We start from the raw sequence: 12,534 nt of genomic DNA on the forward strand, positions 1-12,534 counted from the left end.
AGTTTCTCTGTCTTCTTGTCAGCATTTAGTATTATCAGTATTTTCCTTCTGGCTACTTGGTATGTAGTGAAGTGATCATTTATTTTAAAGATCAATATTACCTTTCTTTTCTTTGTGCAATTTAAAATTGAGAACTATTTAAATTATTAAGAATAGTGTTCCCCAAGAATAAAATTAACATAAAAATGCATGTGATGATATGAACTCAAAGTAGCTATTCCAGACCACACCTCAATGGATGAGATTAATGATCTGGTCCACTTCTAAAGATTCAGGAATTTTCATTTATTCACTGACCTAGAAATAAAAAGATACATAGGCATTGAGCCATGTCAAACAAATTTCTAAGAGATTTTTCTGCAGGCTAGATATGTTAGGTATAACAATATCGTACCCATTTACTCTGGTATGGTGGGTCTACCCAAGGGCCCAAACCTCAGAGCATATGTTTACAGAAGGAAAGCACAGGATGTAGATGTTCTTATAGGCATTTTTATAAAGCTACACTAGCCTGATGAAAGGCTACCTTCATTTCCCAAATGAATCACAATCAGTATGTAGGATGAAATCATCCTTTGGCCATGATTGTGCTGAAGAAAAGTCTACTTTTAATCCCCTTTCTACAGCAGGGTCACTTACCTTCTTTTGGATTTTACACTTCAAAATGAACCTGCTTATTTCAATTTCCATTAACATACTAATTCCCAAGTGTACTAATTTTCACTTACTACATTCTATAACATGGACTTTCTTATAGTCAGTGGTATCATAAAGTGCTATATGGAGATAGATGGCAGCTACCCTGTGGTGACCATAGCATAGTGTACAGAGTTGTTAAATCACTATATTGTACACTTGAAATTAGTGTAGCATTGTGGGTTAGCTATACTTTAGTAAATATATATATAAATAGATTTAAAAAAATACAGACTTCCTAAGGATGCTTAAACTCACTCTTCACACAACAGTAAACTACCTCCAAATTGTAGGATAATTCTAAACTTGCAAATAATCAATCACAACCTTAGCTTGTAATTTTTTAAAAGATTTTTAAATGTAAAAGCAGTACATACAGTAAATAATTCAGACTTGCAAATCTTGAGCATGTCATTCCCTTATGTGATTGTGTTGACCTCTTGCTGACATTTTAATATACTTAGCTTTGATCCTAAATTTTAGGGTCTGTTTTACCTTGGTGTCTACATCACTCTAATTCATGGATTGAATACATTAAAACCCTAAATAAAGGCTATGTAGATAAACATTGATATTTGCTTGAATTCTAGTCATACAAAATAGTATCTAACCACACACCCAAAGAGCTCTGCTAATTGTTACCATGGCACACATAACTGTGAGTTACTCCTGATCACTAATGCTGGACTTTCAGCAGGGCACTAAGTATGAGAAAAGGGCTTGGAAAATGCTTTGAAGTTCAAAACTTAATTTAGTCTCTTAAATTTAAAATGATCTACCGCAAAAGCTGAGGTATTTCCTTTCTGAAAATGTCCGCATTCAAAATTTTTGACATTGTCTTCCATTATGATTGTGGTTGACTAGAGTGCCATTTTGGGGGGTTATTTTGGCTGTATTAGTTACAGGCTAAGAGATCCCAAAGTTTAGCAGCTAATACAATATAGAAGTTTATTACTGTCTCATATATGAAAGTCCAAAAATAGACACTCCAAGGTTGGTAGGGCATCTCTGCCATCTGCATTAAGAACTTTCCATCTCTTTGTCTAAAATAGCTGCCCTTACAAAAATAAATAAATAAATAAATAAATAAATAAATAAATAAATAAATAAAATAGCTGCCCTCTTGACAGGATGAGCACTGGGTGATATGCTATATGTTGACAAATTGAACTAAAAAAATAAAATATAAAATATAAAATAAAATAATAAAATAAAATAAAATAACTGCCCTAATACCTTCCATCATAAGTACATCACAAGTAGTGAGAAGAAAGAAAAGAAAAGAAATGTGTATTGCTCATTAAAGTATAACCTGAAAAAAAAAAAAGGTATAACCTGAAAGGGGTACATATCACTTCTATTGTCATTATCTTGTCAAGAACTTAGTCAAAAGGGCACAGCTAGCTGCAAGTGAATCTGAGAAAAAGAGTCTCCAACTAAAAATCAGAGTGCCCAACTATGGCCCAGGAATTTTAATATTAGAGGAAAAAAAGATGAACTACAGTGACCAGTTATTCTCCAGGGATAGCGAACTCCTCCTCCCTCCCATTATTTCCAATTGTCAAAGTCCACATACAAATGGAATCAGCTGGAAAATAGGGAAATTTGTACTCAAAACATTGTTCAAATTACAACCCATGGAACTCCATGACTGTTTCTAGAGTCAAGAATTTGAAGTGCATCCCTTACTCTAATATCTTGATATCATTCACCAATTTCTATTGAGAAATGATTGCACTTTAGTGGTAAATAAAAGAATATGGATAAGAAGGTGAGAGAAAATGTTTTCAAAAACTGTAAACAAGAGTCTCTTTGAGAATAAAATATTGTGGGTTTTTTTCAACCTTCTCACATTGCCTGGTAATATAGCAGTGGCGGCAGCAGCACGGTGGGTGCAATAATAGTAATAGTAGTAGCAGTAATTGTAATGGTAAGAGGCATAGAAGGGGCCTTTTATGGCACACTTGCTATGTGTCAAGTCTTTCCTAAGTTATTTCTCTAAACTATTTTGTTGGCTTTTCATAACAATCCTTTGCGGTAAGTAATTTGTCTCTTGAAAATGAAGTTGAAGCAAAGTGATATGAAGTATCTTGCCCCCAGTTGCACAGCAAATAAGTAGCAAAGCCAGAATTTTAATATAGACAAACTGACTGCCTGTGTTATCCGATATGCCTGAGATACCCTTAATGGGGTTACTGTACTAGACACTTCATATGTATATCTGCTCACTTTATCCTCACAGTAATCACACAGAACTATTTACAGATGGGAAAACTGGGGATTTAAAAAAAGTAGATAGTTTTCCTTTAATCAGAGCCATTAAGTAATAGAGCAAGATTCAGACCCAGGCAGTCTGATTCCTGTTCTCCAAACTAATACAGAGCTCATGCTCAGAACTTGCTCACTAGCAGAATCCTCATACTGGGGAAGAAAGCATAAACTAGTATGACCTTATTGTTTTCTAATAAGCTTTCCATTTTGCCTCTGATTCAGCTGAAGAACACTGGAATACCAAGTTAAAACAGCTTCCCAGGAGTGAACAGGTGGATTTGTAAAACTAGATTTGTTTTGTCTGATGAGTCATCTTTGTCTTGTGTCTGGTAAAAATGAAGTTGTTTTGTCTCACTGTGGCCCTGAGAGGTATTTAAGGTTATATCCAGAGACATTTTGAGTTTGTCATCTTTGTCTGACTATAAAAATAAAACCAGATGGCATACTGCAGGTATGAGTATGATGATTGGGTATATGGAGGTGGAAGGTATGAGCGGTCAAGTGAGTGACAGGAAGTTTCTTAACCATACTATTGTAGTGCCTTTCCTACACACACACACACACTTTCTCTCTCTCTCTCTCTCTCTCTCTCTCTCTCTCTCTCTCTCTCTCTCAAATCTACTGGAAACAGCTGCCTATCAGCATCTATACCAAGCATGTTCCTATTCCTCAGATACCCATCAGCAAAGTCAACCCTAGAAAAAATTGTAAAATACATACATATCACCCCCTCTCCACCATCTCTTTTTGTCTTCCTTCTGTCCTTGTTTTGTGGTGTCTACAAGCTTCCCTCTTGAGAGCTGTAAATCCCTCACAGAGGCTCCTGCCCTAACTACAGCTCTCTGTGCCTGCTTATGCTTAATCAGCCCATTCACTTATTCAACAAATAGGGATAGAGTGGCTACTATGAGCCAGTCACTGTTCTAGGCTCTTGAGATACTTTGGTGAGCAAAACAAAAATGTTTGCCTTTTAAAAGCTTACATTCTAGCAAAGGCAAGCAAAAAATAAAAATAGGTCACATTATAAATGAATATATTATTTAGTCTATTAGTTCGTTATTGATACTATGATTAATACTATGTAAAACCAGAGAAAGGTTGAATAGGGAAGAAGGATCAAGAGAGCTGAGGGGAGAAGGCAAAGATGTGGTTTGAAATATTCCATAGTGTGATCAGAAGACATCTCACTGAGAAGAAATTGGAGCAAAGACTTGAGTTTGGGAGAGAGTGAACAAATGGATAAACTAGGAAAAAACATTCCATGCATAAGAAGGAATAAGTACAAAGGCCCTGGGCAGAATGTATCTGAAGGGTTTGAGGAGCTGCAAAGAGGCAGAGAGTTCTGGAGCAGAATGAAGTGAGGGGAGAGTAGCAGAAGATAAATTTACCAAGACCAAGGCAGCCATAGATGCTAGACCTTATAGACCAATGCAAGGACTTCAGATATTAAATTGGGTACAAATGGAAAGTCGGTTACATTTTCTCTTCAGTTTAACTGATATAGACAAAATATTTCTCCTCTTTTAAGAAAACATATAGAAACTTAAGAAGTAACATAATGGGGGAGGACCAATGGATATGCAATTCAGTCTTCTACAGTTAAAGTGTTTCCATCTTCTTGAGTGGAAGAGCCTTGTAATATTTCCTCCCCTTAAAAATATATTAGATATTTATGTAGAAATGCACATAGTACCATCTTTTATTTCCTTGGTCAAAAGGTGAGCTTATCCCTTCCCCTTTTCTTTTAAGTGAAATAAAGACATAGTTTGAAAATGCACCTACCCATTTGGCTCAATAGTTAAGTCTTGTCTGGCTTTAGTGTAAAAATAGACATTCTTCTGTCTGAACATGAAAATAGTACTTCCCCAACAAAAGCCAAATGTCTTAGAGCTGCAAAAGATGTTTACTTTTATAAAAAAGCCTTTTCCTCTATGTTTATTTTCAGATCGTGTAGGTGTCCTAGTAGAAGTAAGCAGGTATATAAAGCTTAAAGAAAACCCATAAGAGCATGCTTCCCGCTGTAGGTGAGGGAGTCTTGTGGTAGTCACAACTTTCCACATGATAGGTTGGGAATATATGCTGGTGTAATATTTATCCCCCCCTCTTCAAAAGTTGTGGATATATTAAAGTAACAATAATGACCATAACTGTCTAATCTTTCTGGAACACTGTATATTCATTCATTCCTTCACTCATTCATTCAACAAGCAATTATTAAAGACCTACCATGCACTTTTCAGGTCACAGTGTCTCTCAACTCTGTAGTTATACAGCAGAATTGGCCACAGTCAAGATATTAAAAAGTGAATATGGTTGTGTTCCAATAAAACTTTTGTTTGCAAAAAGGGGGCTATTAGGGTGCGTGGGTGTCTCAGTCAGTTAAGCGTCTGCCTTCAGCTCAAGTCATAATCTCAGAGTCCTGAGATAGAGCCCTACATCAGGCTTCCTGCTCAGCAGAGAGCCTGCTTCTCCCTCTCCCTCTGCCTCCCACTCCCCTTGCTTGTACTGTCTCTCTGTCTGTGTCAAACAAATAAATCTTTTTGAAAACAAGAGGAACATAGTTTGTCAACCCCTGAAATAAGAAAAAGGAATCAGGAATTCAGGTCAGCATTTTTAAATAGGATGATCAAGGTGAGGTTAATGGAGAAGGTAACATTCAGTCAAAAACTAGAAGGAGGTGAACAAGTCAAGACTTGTGGTTATGTGGATGAAAGCATTCCAGGTAGAGGGAGCTGCGAGTGCTAAAATCCTGTGGCAGCAGTGTGTCTGGTGTGTTTTGAAGCATCAGGAGGGAGCTCTGTCTGGTTAAGGCACAGTGAGTGAGTGACCCTACTTGTAACCACTCTCACTAAATGAAAACATGTTTTACTACAATGAGTAAGGGCTCAGAATTAGGCCTTTCCCTGACATAGGAAAGATAAGCAGCATTGATATATTTTGTTTTGTCCTCATTAAGGCCTTGGTTCAACTTAATACTGGGAACAAAGGTGACAGGATGATGGTAAGAATGCTTAACCATAGAGGTTTCCTCTAGGAATCTGTTACCAACACATTCTAATCCTCAGCAAAGCTGGACGAATAAAGGTCTATAATCAAAAAGCAGCTATAAAATACTGCCTTTTTATTCACTTGCCTGTTTATTCCTGAAGTGCTTTTAAGAGGCAACTAATGGTAGTATTTACAGAACCAGAAGGCAGGACTGTTATTTCTAAACTGTCAATAAACCTAACTTCTAAGAAGAACTCTCTAACTCTTGGTGTGGATGTGGTGTGAAGGAAGAATAATGTGAGTCTCCAGATGTCATGAGAGCAAACCAGTCTATGTTCTCAAGTCCACAGATGGGCTCCCGCAGAGCAGGCCAGAATACCTGGGTCTGTGAGTGAGAACCTGTGGACATGAGCAAGCCTTGGCTCATGTGATATATGTGTAAAATGGTTTTCATGTAGTGTCTGATACACCCAGCTTGTAATGCAACTTGGAAGAATAACTTTTCATTTATACCCCATCTTGTTCCACAAAAATATGTTTGTTATGAAAAGATAACAGACAAGAGATTAAACAAGAGATTTACAAGAGAGTAAACCAGAAGCCTCAGTAAAGCCACCAAAAGCTCACTGTCCTCTCAAGCCTTGCCCCCCTACCTTCCTCATTTTTCCCTGTATTTTAGCCCCACTGGAATTCTTCCAATGGCAGAATGTACAATGCTGTCCCCTTCTGGTGAGGAATGTCTGTGCCCCACCCCTGTCACTCAGGTAACATATTTATCCTTGTGTTCAAAGAGTACTTTTGCCCAATTAAGTCCACACCTCCTGTTATGCACTATCATGCTATGAAGCTTCCTTTCCTTCATAGCACTTTTCAGTTTGTAGTTTATACATTCATCTGAGTGATTATATCAAAGTGTGATTTGGCATGTTGTTCTAGGCCTATCAAAATTCATTATAAACAATTCTAAATGGAGCAAAACAAGGTAATCCAAGAACACGGTTTTCTCAGGGTTCTGGTTTAATGCAAAGGTAAAATGACATCAGTGGAAATGAGGGAGAAGAACTGCATGTCCTTCAGGCCCTTTCCATAAGTCTCTTTCCAATCAGCATTATGGTATGATTGGACAGCTGAGATTTGAAGGCTGTATTTTCCATGAATACTTAAAGAGCAAACCCATGTTCATTCTTTGACAATCAGCTGGGAGGAATATGATTATTCAATTGACTGTTGTTCAGAATTGAGCATGCATTCAGCTGAAGAAGGAATGATTCATCAGTTCATGCATTTGTGAAAGATGACTATGGTTCATACTCCCCTCTTGTGGCCACTTTCAAGGATTCTGGTGTACATAGGAGTGTAGTAAGGCAAATGAGAAATCAGATTCCTTTATTCAAGTCAGGAACCTGAGACTCACTTACTCTTTAGCCCTTCTCAATGTCAGACCAATTTTTAAAAATTGGTAAGATGTTTAAAAGCATCTCCAAACAAGCGTCAGTAGAGTTTGTGTTAAATCTTTAATGATTAAGATTTTAAAAAGTTTTTAAAACTCAACATTTAAACTGGTGGAGGGTTTGATATGATCGTTTCTTGCAAATTACCTTTCCTTAATTAGATATGCCTTATCTGTTTGTTCCTCTTCAAATAGGACAGTAGTAGATTTAGAACTTTTAGGGAGTGTGGGAAGGAATGATGTGGTAGATGAAGCAATCAATAATAGCACAAATGCCCATTTTACAAATATTTATTGAGTATTTGCCACTATAGGGAATCATAGTTAATAAAAATTATTCTATCTTAAAATATTACCCAAGAGGGGTAAGGGGACCTGTATATATATCTACATTACATGATGAAAAATGATGAATGCAATAGAAAAAAATAATGATATGCTCTTTCACTATGACATGAGACAAAGTCAGAGACAGGAAGTGAAAAGGGATGGCAGATGAGCTGCTTCTTCTAAACCAACATGTTCTAGTGCAGGACAATTATGGATAAAGCATTTATTCTGCATCAAGTGTTCTAAGCACCTTATCAAAGACAATATAATATTTACCTCACACCCATCAGGATGGCTATGACGCAAAAAGAAAATAACAAATGTTAGCAAGGATGTGGGAAAATCAGAATCCTTGTGCACTATTAGTGGGAATGTAAAATGGTACAGCTGCTATAGAAAACAGGATGACTATTCCTCAAAAAAATTTAAAATAAAATTACAGTATGATCCAGCAACTCCACTTCTAAGTATCTACCAAAAGAATTGAAGGCAAGATTTCCAGGAGATATTTATATATCTGTGTTCAGAGTAGCATTATTTCCAACAGCTAAAACATAGAAGCAACCCAAGACTCCATTGACAAATGAATGGATAAACAAAATGTGGCCTATACATACATAAAACAGAATATAATTCAGTCTTAAAAAGGAAGGAAATTCTGACACATGCTACAACATGGATTAACCTTGAGGACATTATGCAAAGTGAAATAAGCCAGTCACAAAAAGACAATTAGTGTATGATCCATTCATATGAGGTGCTTAGAATAGTCAAAATCGTAGAGACAGGAAGTAGAATGATGGTTGCCAGGGATAGATGGAGGGAGGGATGGAAGTTATTGTTTAACAGGTACAGAGTTTCAGTTTTACACGATGATGAGCTCTAGAGACAGATGGTGGTGATGGTTACACACTAAAATGCATTTAATATCACTGAACTGTATATTCAAAATGGTTAATTAAGTAGGTAAATTTCATCTTACATGTATTTTAACCACAATAAAAAAAACTCTTTTAAAAAATATGCTATTGAAGTTCCAAGCATAACTTCCTTCCAAAGACAGCAGAGAAAGCTTCTTGGAAAAGAAGCAGCTAAGTTCAACCTTGAAGAATTGGTAGGGTTTAAGCATGGAGTTTCAGGCAGAGGAAGCCACCTAAGCAAAAGCATGGAGGCAGAAAATTACAAGGCAAGGAAGAGAAGATGTTGGTGTTCATTTAAGTAAATGGAAGATAATATATAAGATGACATATAGCTTTAAACGCCTGGCTCATGAGTTTACAATCAACTTGGTAAGCAGTGAGAAGCTATTGAAAGCTTTTAGGCAGAAGAGGGATATGATGTGAGTTGCACTTTGAGAGGGTTAAATTTTTAAAATACCATTTAAGATGGATTGGATTGGAGAGACAGGAAGAATCTGGAACTGATGTCAAAAACGTGTTCTGTGGCTCAATCCAGCTCATAGACCTCCTTTATATGAATTAAAGGGTATTGAGCAATATTTAATGATCACATAAAATTTCAGGTTTCTGGCTTCTCTTTGAAATGCTAAAATGATCTAGTGACGCTGGCTGTAGTTTCCTCATGACAATAAGACTGCAAAAGTTGAGTAGCAGCTACTATCTTTCCATGAACCACATATTTTCCAGCTCCCAAGTCCCAAGCACTCCCTCGTCTTCCTGACAGAAAGGCCTAGTGTCAGCTACCAACCATCATTGTCCTACGTGTGTTGTTTTCCTACCTCAGACCTTTCTGATTTATGTGACCTTCCTGCCCTGTGGAGGAAATTGCATTTGTGAATGTGAGTCCAAAGGACACAAGAGTTGGATGTGAGGTGACCAGAGCTTTTTTCAGGAATATGATCATAGGAATGAAGATGAAAGGCATTTGCAAGAGATCTTGGTCCTGCTGTTTTTTCTAAATCTGAACTAACTATTTGTTAACAGACAATATGAGAACTGCTGACTTAGATGAAAAAAATTATAATTATGAACAGTTTGACTAGATCTCCTCAAAAAGTCAAGTGTAATGTCTCCAAAGGGTTATTTTGCCTCGTTTCTTTATAAAAAGATTTTAGAGTGGGACACCTGGGTAGCTCAGTAGTTGAGGATCTGCCTTTGGCTCAGGGCATGATCCTGGAGTCCTGGGATTGAGTCCTGGGATGAAGTCCCACATCGGGCTCCTGCATGGAGCCTGCTTCTCCCTCTGCCTATATCTCTGCCTCTCTCTGTCTCTCTCATGAAAAAGTAAATAAAATCTTTTTAAAAAATAAAATATTTTAGAGTAATGAATGTTGTTATTATATAGAATTCAACAGAAATGACTCAGTTTCTCCCACCATAGAGTATGATAGTCAATTGATTACACCACAGTAAACTGTATTTTTAAGTATGAGATATGTTTCAATCATTTGGTGAGGTTCGTTAGTCAGAGGCAAAACTGGTTCATGGGAGGAACAAAAAAAATACTATTTTTTTAAATAAAACATAGCTATGGATATAGTATAATAAATGGATATACAGAATATCTGTGGTATTACAATTGCATAGGGAGGGGACGCTTAGGGAAAAATAACTTCAAAGGGCCCCTGGGAGAGTGATATTGAAAAGAATATTTGAGAAAAACTGGAGAAAATATTGAGCAAATCATTGTTTTGTCTCCATCTGACCTGCCTTCCAGTTAATGCCAGTGTAGACTCTAACCAGTTCAAATCTGCTTGCTTATCATTTGTGAAAGATCAGGGCTCAGTCATAGCACTGCCAGTGCTCATGTATAAAGACAACATGAAACCTCTGTAACAAACTCAGTACTGTTCACAACTGAAATACTGACAAAAACACAAATGCTCTTACCCAAAACCAAGAAGAAAACACAACCACTGGAACAAATTTCCAGAGTAGGATCACTTCATTACACAAACAGTACTTCTTAGTCCAAAACATCTTGCTCTGGGAACTTAACACTACAGCCAAAGAAACATCAGACAGATTTGGAGGAGGGCGGCTTTTGGCTAATAACAGCAAAGTGACCTCACCCGTGAGATGGCCTGAGTGCAAACTCCAGTGTTGGTGAACAAGACACATCTGCAAATCAAATGCACAGAAGTATGAAGAAGTCCAGCTGTACCTCACTTGGACAAGATATCCAAACACCAGGCTATGTGATAGATTGGGCTCTGTGTCTCTCCTCAGGGGAGGTCAGAGCAAGAGAGCAGCTAACATGGCTCACATTGCTAGTGCACAGCCAACCCGAATTTCCCCAAACTCAATGCGGGTTCTGTCTGAGAAAAGACAATGGCACGGGACTCCAGGGATTGATGTGAGCAGCTGCTGTGTTTTCAGAGCTTGACTAAAAGGATGTGTTTCATCCCTCGCTGAGGATATTAGCAATTTATGTGAAAAGAGGAGATGTGCTAATTCTTATTACAGAAGGCTCCATGACAGTCTCCAGTAATGTCTAGCTTGTTAATTGGTGACTGTCATCATCATTATCTTTATTATTATTATTATTTATTAAGCGCTTGTCCAATCACACATTATACAAAGCACTATGTAAACATTATCTCTTTTCCTTGAAACTACCCTATGAGGTAGGCATTATTATCATCCTCATCTTTTAAGATGAGGACATGGAAACCCAGAGAAGCTAAGTAAAGTGCCCAAATGACACAACAGTAAAGCATCAGAGCTAGGGCTCAAATTCAGGTCTCTCTGACTCATCAATTCTCTGCTACTTCTTCCAGGGAAAAGAACGATTTTGAATGTGTTCCATTTTCTGAGGGTTTGATCGGTGTAGTTTAGATTGAGAGGTAGTAGAATTTATTTCTGGTAGTGTTCAATGGCATCAGTGATTAGCAAGATCCTATCGAGCCATTCTGATATCCTTTGATAATCTGGCACCTGATAGGGAGGTAGGCACAAAAGATTGGAGGTACAAGGAAACAGCAGGCATTTTAAAATTTACCAATTCTGAATCAAAGCAATGGATATATGTACCTATATGTGACTTTTTGGGCTGGAACTCAGAATATGTGTCTTGCACCTTGGTAATGAATTTGACAGTCCATATTTATGGCCAAGTACCATCAGACTAAGTCCTTTGGAATCTTTCAATGCTGATTAAAATTTCTCAGAGGAAAGAAAGAAGGAAAGAAAAGGAATGAAGAGAAGGAGGGAGGAAGGAAGGAAATGTTTCTTGCTATTGTGATGAAGGATTTCAAGAATACTAAAAGATAAGGGCACCTGGGTGGCTCAGTCAGTTAAACACCTGCCTTCAGTTCAGGTCATGATCCCAGGGTCCTGGAATTGTGCCCTGCGAGAGGCTCCCTGCTCAGCAGAGAGCCTGCTTCTCCCTCTCCCTCTGCCCCTCCTCCCCACTCGTTCTCTCTCTCTCTCAAATAAATAAAATTTTAAAATCTTTTTTAAAAAATACAAAACAACAGAACTCACAACTACTAAATGAAAATCTGCTACACACAGGTGCAAAAATATCATGAACTGGGCCATATAAAAACAGTTATAGATTTTTATTGAGCTAAGAATGATCATAAACAATTTCAGAAGGAATCTATTTCCTTTTTCAGGCCACTGCAGCTTTACTTCTTTTACTTTCAACTTTACTCTTTAAACTTAGCTCTCCAACTCAAAGTTATGCTCAAAGATATCTCATGTGTTCCTAGATTCCCGGTTATCACATGATCTCTTCCATTTCATAATCTCTTGCCATGACTCCTCTGGGGTTATTCATTGCCTGGAAAGCTACATAATATCAGCAGCCCTGATCTGAGGCCCATGATAGGGCCA

The 12,534-nt window shown here is 37.5% G+C and overlaps 1 protein-coding gene across 1 annotated transcript in view; it reads right to left on the reverse strand.

The window, feature by feature from the left end:
* DSPP (dentin sialophosphoprotein) overlaps positions 1-10,994 on the reverse strand; it is a 64,123-nt gene extending 53,129 nt beyond the window's left edge. Inside the window, exon 1 of the mRNA XM_025998065.2 lies at positions 10,767-10,994. The gene's annotated coding sequence lies outside the window, so the exon portion shown is untranslated. The remainder of the gene's footprint in view (positions 1-10,766) is intronic.
* Positions 10,995-12,534: the final 1,540 nt, after the last annotated feature.

This window comes from Vulpes vulpes, chromosome 4 (assembly GCF_048418805.1).
Source record: "Vulpes vulpes isolate BD-2025 chromosome 4, VulVul3, whole genome shotgun sequence".
Lineage (NCBI taxonomy): Eukaryota > Metazoa > Chordata > Mammalia > Carnivora > Canidae > Vulpes > Vulpes vulpes.